Genomic DNA, 14,260 nt, shown 5'->3' on the forward strand with positions numbered 1-14,260 from the left:
GTTTGCTTTGCCCCTGGGGGGTTATGCGACACAGTCAAGCTGTGAGCCACTTAAAGCATTGACTGGCTGATAGAAGGGATTGCTTGTGACTCTGAATTAGGGCACGAGCCAAGAAATGTAGCACAGTGCTGTCAGGGGCTGTGGCACATAGATCCATTTCCTTTATAATCCTATCATATCTATGACCTACCACATACAGAGCAAGGCAAAAGATCTACATTTTCCCATTAGCTCAAGATACAGGCTTCCTGTGAAATAAATTTACTCACAGCCCCTATGCCACTGCTTTGCAAGCCTGAAAACCCTGTTTTTATTGTGTCAGTGAGTGTATTTCAGACTTTCTTCACACTGAGAATCCATCTGGATATACTACTGTCTAAATGTCCTGCTGAGATTCTGCTTTGCCACTAGTTAAAAATGAATGGCTAAATTTATAAACAGGAAGTTTATTGTGTTTGTCTGCTGAAAGATATTCTGGATTTTATCTTGGCTGGGATTTTTGTTGGTGGTGTTTTGGTTGTTTTTTTTTTTTTTCCTTTTCCCCAACCATTTAATTTTACGAGCTCTCTTGAAAGGAACAGTGAGTCCAGAGTTAGAAAGATTAAATAAAGGGAATGAAGCTCCTGGAAATGAGACTGGGGAAAAAAAAAAAAAAAAGAAAAAAACCCCAAACCAGTCACACAAGCTAACCATCGACTTTCCCTTAACAGAGAAACCGTTTTCCAACAAGGAAGACATACCTGTGCTTGCAAAACAGCTACTAGCACAAAATATAGTTCAGCAGATGGTGACAAAAATAGCACTTGGGCTGTTTTAAAGCCTTTTATTAAATGCCTCTTTTTTTTTTTTTTTTTTCAGAACACTGTTGTCCTCTCTAATTTAAGAAAAGTGAGGAAATACAGGCAAATAGAGAGAGCTGTAAGTTTTTCTTCCGCTTGTTCTATTTAAACTGCACACCAGTAAATGTGGTTAGGAGAATAACTTAAGGTTGCAAAGCAATCCAAATTTAGGAAATATGAGAATTAACATTGACAGTGGAATCTTAATTCAGCTCCCTTGTGCATGTGCATGTTGATACACTCTTTAATTGGTTTAACACTGTCTTTTTTCTTTTTCAGAAAATCCTGACACATTCAGCACCCTAAAGAAATAGAACTTTGTCAATAGTTTGATTTCTCTGCACTGCTCAGTGACTCTGCCTTGTATACTGTACATTATTCTTACCTTGCATTACAGAGAGAACGGTCCATTTCTTCTCCAGAAAAACATTCAAATGTTTTGCAAACTTTTTTTTTTTTTCCCATTTAGTTTTACTACATTCCTGAGGTAAGGGCTGGTACTTTGGTTTTCCATTTCACAGATAGGACATAGGCATTAAAACCTAAAAGCGTTCGTGACTTCTGAGTGTCTGATTTTTCACATTTAGGAGGTATACACTTTCTGAATAGTTTACTTTATGCCTTGAAACAATGGCTGTTGCTCACCTTATTTTAAGCCTGTGCTCCCAGTTGTTGGGTTTTATTGGGTTCTAGAGTTTGGTTGGGAGAACGATATAGTTTTCTTAGACTCATTCTCATAAATGACTGAATCTTCTAGTATGAAAGTATGCATAGAGACAGACAATCAGCATGGAAAACTCCATGCCAACAACCGAATTTTGGCACAGGTGTAAGCCATTATAATCAGAGCTTCATGGTGGGAAAAGCTCAGTAGTTAGACGACTACTTGGTATTAAACTCAGAGTTCTAACAAACTCCAGTAACTTGGTATTAAATAATGAAGAGGATTTGATTTAAAATACCAGTTAACATCAGCAAGGTAATGATCATACATTATCCAAAGCTTATTGATACCTTCACTCTGCAAAGCCAATTTCATGAGTGCTGTGAGATGGCAGGGGAGCTGGTGGCTTGCTCTTTTATTGGTCTGTGTCTCTTACAGGCTCTTCACCAAATATTTGTTATTTTCAAACTTCATAAGCACATATCTCTGTGGGTCTTTCCTCCCTCCTTCCTAAATAACGGAAGGCTGAGATCACCTGCAGGTAGTTGCTAGAGATGGTGGACTTTGCTCAGGCTTCCTATTAGAGGGGGCTGCCAGTGTTGGCTCTTATGTAGCCATAAGGCTCAAGCTGTGCATCAGTACTAGATAGTCTGACTGTGGATACATGACAGTAATTCCGTTGACACATCTTAATTTTCCATGCAAAGGATTAATGAAGGAAAAAACCTTAATTTTCCAAGTAATAAATGGCAACTAACATCAAACCCTCTCTCTGTAGTACGTCCTTATGTCACCTGGCTTAATATTACAGCACACTTTAAAAGGTCTGGACTTTGGACTATTGTGGAGGAAAAGTTTCGGGAGGGAAAAGAAAAGAAGAGTGAGAAGATCCCCGAAGTACAGTTCCTAGATGGATTATGCCCTGGTAGCTTTCTTATAGTGTGGAACAAGCACCTCATGTGGTGACAGTTATCAGAGCCTAGCCTGGGAACAGAAATAGCTTTCTAAGAATATTATTGTGGGATCACACCAAATATCCATCTAGGACAGTATTTTCTGTCTAGTCATGGTCAGTAGCAGATGCTTAGAAAAACATGGCGACCGGACAAAGCAAATTTTTCTCTTGATATACCACTTATGGCTTCCAGTAACCTGTGCTTTAGAGACTTTAATCTTTTTTTGATCCCATTATTCTGTTTGCCTTTACAAAACCTTGCTGCAGGGAATTCCCCCACTGAATTAGGTGGTGTATGAAAAGCACTTCCATTTTTCACATTTAAAGCTTACCTCAGTGAGAACCCTGATTTACTGTGTTCTGAGAAACCACAAATACTTTTTCCTTCCTCATCCTTTCACACTGTTCCTGGCTTTAGACGTTTGCCATATCCCTCCCCTGTATGGAAGTTGAAAAATTCTAGGCTGCTTAGTTTTCCTTTCTCATTATTTGCTTATGACCAGATTTTTGCCTTTCTCTATTCTCTTTTTAGCTTCACTGTACCTTTTTCTGAGATCAGCAGACCACCATTTGGAGCACTCAAAGTGTGGGAGAAATACCTATTACTACAGTGTCATAATGATGATATTGGTTTTCTTTATTTTTTTCTGTTCCTTCCTAGTAATTTCTAACATTTTCTTTGTTATTTTGGCAGCTGAGCTGGCATTTTCAGAGAAATATCCTCAATAGTAATAGTTAATTTAGAGTCCATTGTATCATACACATAGCTCAAATTTTTTTTGGTCTCATCTGCAGTGTTTCACATTCATTGAAAGTGACTTTCATCTGCAATTTTATTGTCCAGTCAGTCAATATTGTGAGATCCTTTTGTGCCTTGTAGCTGCTAGCTTTACTTTTTACTATTCTGAATATCTATATGAGTAAGTCTCATGTCTTGATAATGAATAATTTTCTAGATCTTTCCAGACTATATTAAGCAATATAAGTCCCAGAACAGACATTTTGGGAACAAACTGAGGGGGTCTTTCTCATGCTGAAAGTTGAACATGAATCCCTACCTGTTGCCTCCTCATTTTCAGGCACCTTCTACCTCCTCTTGTCTTCGTTAAGTTTCCCCGAGAGTCTTTTATGAGGAAATTTGTCAAAAATGTTGCAAAGATCCAAATATAGTCACCTGTATCTGTTTGCTTATGGGGTCCAAAGTGCTCTTGCAGCCATGTGCTGCATGGATTTCTCCATATCATGAACCTATTCCCAATAGATTTTTCCACACATTAGTTAACGACATTCCTTGACATAGTTTTCTTAGCAATTTTCTGGTATGACAGACAGATTTATTCATCTGTATTTCTCCAGACCACCCCCAAAATGCTTTTAAAAGACACCTGACATATTCTATTCCTTTGGTAACAGGGCTGATTTAATGAATAGGTTACAGACCACAGGCAGTGGGTCAGCAGTTTCATATCTGAATCCCTTTATTGCTTGGGTCTGGCAAATTTTTATTGTTCATTTTATCATTTTTTTCATGCTCTTGACAACTAGATTCGAGACAGTTCCTCAGACTTGTCACCTGTGAAGAAAGGCTACAGTGAACACTGATGCAAAAAAATAATTTGTGTTTTCTGTTACAGCCTTAACATCCTTCGGTGATTCTTCTATACCTGGAGTATTTATTGACCCCCTTAACTCTGGCAGCTTTCTTCTGAAGTAGTAAAGAAAAAAATTGCTATTTGCCTTTATGCTTTTTTTACACATTGCACCGCAAAACCTTTTTCTGTTTAATGCATGACACTGAAGATTTTATATATCATAAAGCAATTGCCTAAATCCTATCTCTAAGACCAACAGGTAATCCACTGCAGAAGAGGGAAAAAATGTAAATAAGCTATGCTGAAAATGAGCTTCACAACTATTCGTGAAGGCAGGGATATTTGTGGCCATTTGGATGGCTTCTGAATTGACTCATACAAGTGTGAGGTAGATGCCAGGACTCCTAAGGTCAACTTAGTGGAATTTCAAAGTACACTTCCAGCTACCGCTTCCATCCGTCCAGCGACACAATTTTACTGTATCAATTCTTATCAGGCTGTCAAGGCTTGCTGCAGAAAGCCTTGCAGAGAAATAAATCGGAAATATTTTGCTGACCCTGCTCAAAAGAACGCTCATTGTTTGGACTGGCTATTTCACTTCTGACTCCCTCACCTTTCTGGTAGTGCTTCTAAATGTTAAGAGTGTCAGAGATGTTACTGTAGCAGTAAAAAAGACTTTTTTTTTCTTCTTTCTCTGTTTCATATTTCCTGAATTGCTTTTATGAGAGTAGAAAAGGAGAACAGGAAGTGAAACGTCTAACTTATTATACCAGACTGATTAATATTTGTCTTTTTTGCACTACAGTAGAAAGTTGAAGTTGGCTTAGTTGGTTTCATAGCTTGCAACTAACTTTTGTTACTTCAAGCTAGGCAGACCCGAAGGAAATCTGTGCATGCTAACAAATAAAAAGGCTTGAGGACATCTGCAGAGAAAAGGCATTTCCCTCTGGTTCCAACATAATGGGTCTTGTTGACATAGCTCAACTAGAGAAAGAGGAAAACTGGCACCAAGTGCTTGCAAAAGGCCTGGCAAATTTATTACAAACGCCAAGTTACAACTACCTGTGTATAATGTATAAACACATACTCCTAAGTACTTGAGACAACCCTATGCTCAGAGGTGACCATCAAAATAACTTTAACTTTCCTTACATGCTAGTCACAGACAAAGTAATAAAAAGCTAGTCAAACACATAAACACATATGAACACTAGGAAGCTGAGAAAAGGCATTTCTGAAGCACATGCTGATGCTCCCACAGGGGACCAAAATATCTCCAGGTAGAAATGTATGTCAAAGAGATGACATTGCCTTAGAAGGAAAGCATGTGGAAGGACAAAGCTGGAGTCAGAGATGCAGCCGATATAATCCTAAGGCTACGGTTTATAATAGTTCTCAAGCTTATGTTATTACAAGAATTGCTATAACTAACGTTGTGCATAAATATGTTATATATATGTTATACATAATGGATAAACATGGTGCATACAAGCCTTAGATGAGATGTGGTGCCACCACAATAAATTCCTGATGTGTTACTGGGACTTGTCTTTTCTGCAGTTATATTCAGTCAAAACACAAAAATACGATTGCTTGTACAACGTAGTGGTGCTTGTATTTCAAGTTGGATGGCTCCAAAGAGGGACATGCTGCAAAATATGTGAGTGCAACTCCGTAAGTGGTATCACAACCTCTCAATATATGCTGATGCCAGTTTGTACTCCTACAGTGAGCTGTGGTAATCCTCCACCTCCTTTCCAAGGTTCCCTTGTCCTCTTCCTAAAAAAGTGCACCACATAAGTCATGAACCTTACGGCAACGCCGAGAACCACAGCTCTTGGCTTCAAGGGTGATTATTGCACACAAGAAGAAGTACAATGTGAAAATGCAGGTATCGCATCATGGGTGGCATCTCCCATCTGAGTGGGGCTAAGGCAAAGTGAACGGCCGAGCTGCGGCTGCCTCAGGTTGGCGCTGCAGAGGCCATAGGTGCAGGAAAATAAGTGCCTGCCATGGATGAAGCAGATGAGACAGGCAAAGGAAAGATTTGATTTGCCATAGATTACAGTCAAAGCAACTGAGACAGAACGAAAAAGGTCTGAAATCCAGCTGACGCATCAGCTGTGAATCGTAGCACTGAGAATTAGACCTCAAGAGCGTGAAACACTTTTGACATAAATGGGTACCGTGGACGAGGCACTTTTGGAGCACTATATAGCCAATGGAGAGAAACAAGATTTTTTAAAATTCTTTTTTTATTTAAGGAGTGCAATTGATCTTATCTGGTTTAGACATATCTTTTTAGGTGTAGAGTGTTAGATGGTTCTTAAATTGCCTGGTTCCCTCTGCTAATTGTAAAATGAGTCTTGGGGACTAACTCAGAGTTGCACCCTAGACATTTGATCAGATGAACAACCCTGCAAATGCTGTAGTTGATATCTGTGTCTAAACCCTAAAATAAGCCGTGACAGACGCGGGGATGTACCTGGCGAGGTGATCAGAGGGGTCTGCAGCCTCCCCCCGGCTGTGCTCGTCCTCCCTTCGTGTCACGCAGCGGCAGCCCCGCGGTGCCCAGCCCGGCAGCCCACGCGGCCACGGCACAGCCACAAAGCCATCGCTTTCCTCTGCGGTGTTCCTACCACTGTCACTTACTGAAACCGAGAGGATTAGAAACAAATAATGAAAATCCCTAATGCTTTTTTTGCCTTGGGGCAGCAGAGGACTGCAGTAACAGACACACCAGGATCACCTTGATTTATAGGGTAGCGTCCTAGTCAGTCTCATGTATTTAATCCTTTTGTGCCAGCAGGAAGTTGAAAAGTCTGGATGGCAAAAAGTTTAATTACATGCTTATAAGGCTAATTAAAAAAAAAGGAGTTGCAAAAGAAAAAAAAAAAGCTTTTGTACGATTTGTAAAACCTTACCTACTCTAAACCTAAAATTCATTTCCATGTGGCTAAAGGCGTTCCTTTAGCAAATGTGAGGAAATAACTTTGAAAGGGGGGAAATAAAAGGTACAGATCATACGGTTTTTATTTTTCATTTATGTCCTATTCGCCTTAGAGAAATAGCAGCAAAAATTTTTGTAACTGACACATATACTGTTTTGCTCTGAATGACACATTCATGTTCAAATTTTAATGTTGCTAACAGCTATTCTTTCAGTAAAAACACATTTTTGTGAACAAACTCTCCTTACCTTTTGTTATTCTTACAGTGCCAAAACTTCTGCATATATACCAATGTCAAATACATACCTGTGATACAATATGAATGGGATATATTGCCAAGCCATTTGGTGACTGCATATAAAATGAACTTTCCAGTCTTTCACTTGCACTGTTTCCTAATCCATTTCTTTCAGGCACTAGTACTGTAAACCTCTGAGATGTTCCTAATAAAAACATAACAAACTTAATGTCTCTCTTCAATGTACAAGGGAAGTTTATATGATGAGAAAGAGACTTACAGCTTTTTGATAAGACTTACCCGTTATTTTAGTTCGGGAGATGTCTAAGTATTTAAGTTTTTAAGGCCTTGACTTATTCAAAGAAAATTCATTGTAGGTGTTTTGGGGGTTTGGGGATGAGATTTTCAAATGGAAATTAAGGGCTTGAAGATATACTGAGACATTACCTAATGCAGATCCCCCTGGTATTCATAAAACCTCATTTCATTGCACCTAAAACCCCTTCATTTTGAATGTGTCTGCAAGGAACTCTGGAACCTGCATTGCTGCAGCTGCTGCTCGGTATGGAGCAAGCAAGCACCCATGTCTTGTTTAAGTCCCATTGGCACCAAGGAAATAATTATCTGTTTGCTAAACATTCCCCGCGTTAACTGTGAAGCCTGATCCAGACCTGCTTTGCTTATGACCTTTCACAAATCCATTTCTCCGGAGCCTATCCCACCCGACGCATGTAACGGGGAGCTCGTGGCGTGCTTGCTCTGCGCCTGCGAATCCTGCAGACGTCGAGACAGCAGCTCCCGCACCGCTGAGAGGTGCAATGCCTCATCTCCCCTTGGGTCTCTGGTTTGTGAGCTTCTCTTTGAGAACACTGACGGAATAGGCGGGGTTCATCGGATTAAAGAAAGGTGTTGGTAATGTAGATGTATTTCTGTGAGCTACTTACTCTGAACTTGCTTTCTATATGTCTGCCTTAGGATGAGGTGAAGTGGCTTCTGAAGGTGCCTTTTCCTCTCCACTGCCTCCAAAAGCAGCCTCAGGCAACCAGCTCAGGTAAAGCTGTCTATCCTGTAGAATGAGGAGAGATGGATCCCATCCCCAGTAACAACAGTTTACTCCTCCAAATACTTCTGTACAGGACACGCTGCGGGGCTGCTCACCTTTGCAGGGTTACTCATATGCATCAGTGCTTCCTGCGTGGGTGCAACTTGCGGCGGCAGGCAGGCAGAGCTGCCCCTGCTTCCAGCAGTGGGCTCATTTATGCTCTGTTCAGGGATGCGGTATTTCCAATTTCTTCTGGAAAATAACTGCTACTTTCCCAGTACAGGATATAGATCATGCATTAATTTGGGATAGGGTACACAAAACACAGAAAAGCAGTGTGTAGTGATCATTTCAGACCTTGTCACACTGGAAATGACCGTTTGTCTTAGGTTATACAGAAACATTCATTGAGAGGACTTGCCATATTTTCAGGCCCTCTCCCTTTTCCCTTTCATCCATCCTTTTACCTCTGCGGTAGGACATCTGTGTTCCCTCAGCCTCTGCCAGGCTCCCTGTCCTTCCCGCTGACTGCTTTTTTGGGTTCATTGGGTTTTAATTCCATGACTTTAGAGACCCTCTGACCTTCATCCCCCAAATATTTCTTTCCTGAATTTCTCTCTTGCTATGCATCAGTCACCTTTTTTTTTTTTTTTTTTTAAATTTCAATTATTTGCCTTCATTCTGTGGATTATCAGTATCTTGGTAGCCCTGATCTGCTTCAGCTGGGACCTATTCACAATCAGATCAAAACACAGTTCCTGTCCCAAAGAACTGACAGAGAAGTAGTAGAGGTGGCTCCTTTACAGCTGAGTGCCCCTGCTGTTTGGCTATAAAGCCACCTTTTGTTGTGCTGTCTCCATCTTTGAATATCATTTTAGCAGAATGATGGAGTGTCCCATTGCCTGGGTGTGAAACCTCTGAACGGGGCTGAGCCCTGAACGGAGGCATTGCTGAGGGCTAGTCTTGGACAGACATCCAACCTGCAGAAAACTATTACTTGATCATTCAGATCATACCTTGTGAGTTTTTTGGTTTTGTTTTGGTTGGTTGGGTTTGGGGTTTGTTTGGGCTTTTTTTTTTTTTTTTAATTGTTTGTGGCTTCATTCAGCATATTCAGTCTCTGGATCACTCTTCGGAGTCACCTTCTTTGCCCTGAGTGATTGCATAGAAAGCCTAGCCACCCAGTTAGAGTAGCTACTATATTTTCAGATACCACTATTCTTCAGTGCTTGAATAGATGTCTTGGACCACAGTGTCCTCTTTAGCAGTTCCAAGACAAGGAGGCAACTGCAAAGGAACCAAGTATTTCGTAATCATGAAGAGTTTTGCCTCCTGATTTTGGAAAGCCTGAGGCTGGCAGGATTGTTGTAATAACCTTTTGTTAAATGCCTCTGTTCTCCACCAAGCCTTACCTCTTCATGCTTCTCCTCTTGCCCAAGGTTCCTCTGTCTTATTTTCACAGAGACTATTCTATAGCAATTAATTCTGTCCAAGCATATATTTAAATCAACACTCTTCATCTGGGGTACATTTACCTGTAGATAAAAGAATGTAGAAGACCAGGAATTAGTAAAGGATCTCAGAAGCTTGTTTTGATGCTGGGAACAATCACTCTTTCTTATATCACTATGGCAGAAAAGCTTTTTTCTTCTCAGTCTTTTTTCTATCCCATGATTTATTTTTTTTTTGGATGGTGAGATTAGCCCCACAAATACTTAAAAAATAGGAGTGCTCTTGAGGTGACACCTCATTTCCATTTGATTAATGAGCCAGTGTAATCAATGAATCCTCAGATACCTGATATTTTGCTTAATGGTATTTGAAAATTCTACACAACTTGTTTCTTCAGTGTTTTAGGGGGTAAGAGGAAACTCTTCTGTTCCCCTTTCTGTTCTTTCCTCCACTGAATAGCAATATAAAGTCATACACATAAAGCATAAAACTTACAAGCTGAATATTTTTCCAAACAATTATGTTTTCCCCAGAAAGAAGCATAAACAGTGTATTTTCTCTGCTGTGTGAGTTCACACTGCTAATCAGCCAGACCACTGATAACAAGCATAGCAGACAGAGAGAAGAACTGTAATTTCTTATTATGTGCATTTTGGTATGGTGTAGAGAAGTCACATTAAAATGACAACTCTCATTGGGTGAGATGTTATAATATGACCACAGAGAAAAAACAAATGCAGATAACAATTACCCTACAAAATTACCTGGGGCAAGCTTTCCTTTCTTGTCTGTCCCAAGATGATCCAACTTGACCTAGAAGTTTGGCTTGTGCCTTCAAGCTCTAGTAGTTTACACTTAAGCCTTGGATGCTTGTGGTTCAATTCCCTGTGGATTGCCTGAGAACACAGTTCTCAGACTTCTGTTTAAGGGAGACAAAAGATGGAAGAACAATAAAGAAATGGCTCCTTTATATAAACTAGTGGATCAGGCAGAGATGGATACATCAAAGTACTTGCATGCCTAAATTCTCTCAGAGGGAATGCAAGCATGTAAACATTTTCCTAGATTTGGCCCAGAGGCTAAGCAGAAGACTTGCAAAGTAGATAACATTTAAGCACCTAGGTATTTTGTAAGTAAATAGTCTTTAGGTGCTATTGCACAGAAGAAGCCTGACTTACACTTTTCACATGTAAGAAAAGTTCAACTCAGCCTTTTAGACACAACTGTATATGAGGGTAAGTCAGACAAGAAGGCATTCAAAGGAGACTAAATTACTCAAATCTTTCCAGTATGAAAGGGAAGTGGGAGTATGACCATGAAATCATCCTGACACTATAGAGAAAAAGTTCCAAAGTGATGTAAGAAGGTTATTGGTCCCTATTTCTGCCTGCAGACACGACCTACTGTGCTTAAGTCAAACCAGACAACTTAAAAATGACATCTAATCAACAGACAAGATAAGGAGGAGGTTACTGTACTCCTTCACCCTATTTTAGGACCTTTTTTTGATCCTAATGCTAGAATGGAGAGGCCGCACCACCTCGACTCAGGCTGTGACCACAAATCATGCTACTTCAAACTGCAAAATAAATATTTCTACTTAGTCCTTTCTTCTGCTTCATTTATAGTTAATGACTCTTAGTGGCAGCTGTTCCCCATGTTGCCCAACAGAAAAAAAGTTGTGTGCAAAAACCAGCACACCAGTTTATCTGTAAAATTGTTGCTTGACACTTTTGACTTTTTTGATTTTTGTGTATGAATATTCTCCTATTCTGATGAAAAGATTTCATATGAAGTCTCTGCCAGAGTCAGGACGTACACCCTTATTTCCTGAGTCTTATTCCAAAGCCTGAAGTATTATTTCTCTAAGCACTTACCAGTGTGAGGCTACATCGGCTCCTTCACTCTTGAGATGAACTGTACTACCAGGGGTTGTATTTGTTATACTTACGGTCAGCAACATCCCAGGCAGGAAGGGTGGGAGCATACAGCATAGATGTCTACACCTGACTGTGCAGTCTGTTTATAGGGAGGAGAAAAGATCTCGAATGGCATTCTTCTGACCTTTTGCAGAACTTAACGAGGGGAGGATTCTTTCCCTAGACTTTATGGACTGTTTTGATTTGTGCTTATTTGACTAGAACAGGAGATTAGACAACTGTCCTGAATGCAGGCACCTGGGGTATGTCAGTCACCTAAATGCAGGCATGGAGTGTCATTTGAGATACCCTAGAACACCTGAGCTACCTGCATGCCTGTAAGACACAGGAACTGTGGAGGCCAATACCTTTTTGGAGCAGCAGTTAGAGGCCAGTCAGAATACTACAGAAAACCTGTGTTCAGATAGCTGATTTGCACCCCTATACTGCAGACACCCCTCATCTTGAACTTAGTCAAGAGGAATCCTACCCCACCTCTCTACAAGATAACACTGTGATATAAATAATTACAAAAATTAACTTTTGCAGTCCTGTTAGTGATGGAAGGGGTAGATGCTTTTGCTTTGTTTCTGAAATGTTGTTCAAAAAATCCCAGGCAACCAAAGGAAAAAAGATCTTGCCCATCTCCTTCTAAGACCTATCTCTTGGCTTCATCTTCAGCTATATAAACTATTATGCCTTTGGTCAAAATCAATGAAATCACACCAGTTGACTTGGTGGCGATATGCCCAAAGCTTAACTAGATCACTTAAAATATAATAAGAAAACAAAAACTGCATCTATATCTTTCAACCTTAAGTTCCCCAAGTGCTAAATTAACTCATGCAGTGACTAAGAAAAGTTGTGCCATTAAAAATATTCAGAGACAGTTAAAGCCTCAACTACTACTTGTGACCCAAATTAAAAATGTCCTTCAAATTTATTTTAGATTGTAATATGATGCTTTTGAATCCCCCCCACTGATCTGTTGTGGAAATTAAAGTTCTTGTGGAGGAACAATGGATTTTTTGGTGACAGTGACCGACCCAGTGAAGTCTCTGGGGTGAATTCCCCTTTAACTTCTACTGGTGTGAAGTCAAAAGTAACCCTTAAGACAATCAGTAGAATTACACAAGTGAGCTACATTTATGTGGGAGTACACCCTAGGCAGAATTACTTCCTAATTCACACCTGAACAGTCTTAATGAGGGCAAAATAACTGTGATTTTAACAAGGGAGAAGCTGGCTTAATAGTTCATCAATAAAATGTGCATGATATGCGTGATACTGGATTCTTTACAGAATCAAACCACAAACAAGAATCCCTCACTTTGTTCTCAGTGAGGAAAACCATGACACTTAATCTATATTATTTTAAATCTACCATGTAAACATCTTTTTAAAAGCCTTTAAATTTGGAATGTAATTGCTACCAGCTCTTGATTACATACAGGCTACATAATCTATCATTGAATCAAATAATCACTAATACTGTTGGGAAATAGTGAATTATACAAGAAACTAAAAGACAGCACTGCATAGCAGGCAAGAAACAAACAGATCAGGGTTGGGTAATCAATCTCTGTACCGTAAAATGCTAATGTTGTCCTAATAAATAAGAATTCTCTTCCATTGCTTGATATGCTCCCTACCAAGCATGTCACTTAGCCTGTGGTATGCTGTAGTTTAGTTTAAAGTAGCACTACCATTAGTGCTTTAGCAAAATAATAATAGTTTCCTTTCATTTTCATAAAAGTAATTAAACTTATCAGTTTTCTTATTAATGCAGCAAGCCAACCAATAAATGGGCAAAAAAAAGTTAATTCGTGGTATTTTCAAATTAGCATCCTATGCACTAGGGATTATTCATATATGAGGTTTTGAATTAATGTTTTTTATTAAAAATAAAAAAAAGAGCAAATAAGTATGACATTGGAGGAAAACCATTCCTGTCAACTCCTGTGTTGACAAAACAGCATTAATTATAGGATAGCTATTAATACTTCATTGCAAACTCACAATTTCTTCAGATAAAGCTAACCTGATGACTCCAGAAGGAGACAGAAGTTTAAATTGCACTTAAATAAAAAATACCTTACCATGGTGAGAGGCAAATTGCATGTTAGGATGGACTTGGACTTTTCAAGGTACATTGAACCTAGAGGATGCATTCTGCTCATGGAATGTAAATTAAAGAGCTTTGAAAGGAACTGCGTCACGAAATCTGCTCAGAGATATAGCAATGAGTTAAGAGAGAAAATATTCTTGGAGAATTTATAATTTACATTGACCAAATTTCAATCCCCTCATGAATAAAAATGATAATATATTTTAAAACAGGTAGTAACATATTACTCAGAGACAGGAGTGAAGTCTGCATTTGATTTATGATCTCAGAGAAGGAAGAGACAGAAAGATGGGTGGGCCCCATCCTATTTTGCCCAGGTGGTACGTTCCCCAATCTGACTTGTAATGTTCAATATGATGAGATTCCCTGTGCTTTTGAAGGTCAGTTATGTCAGAACAAAACTCCCAATTATGCCAGTAGGGACTTTCTGCTGATCTTCCAGCCGTATGCTAGCACGCGAAAGGGGACATCTGCAAACTC

Source organism: Haliaeetus albicilla, chromosome 14, assembly GCF_947461875.1.
Source record: "Haliaeetus albicilla chromosome 14, bHalAlb1.1, whole genome shotgun sequence".
NCBI lineage: Eukaryota > Metazoa > Chordata > Aves > Accipitriformes > Accipitridae > Haliaeetus > Haliaeetus albicilla.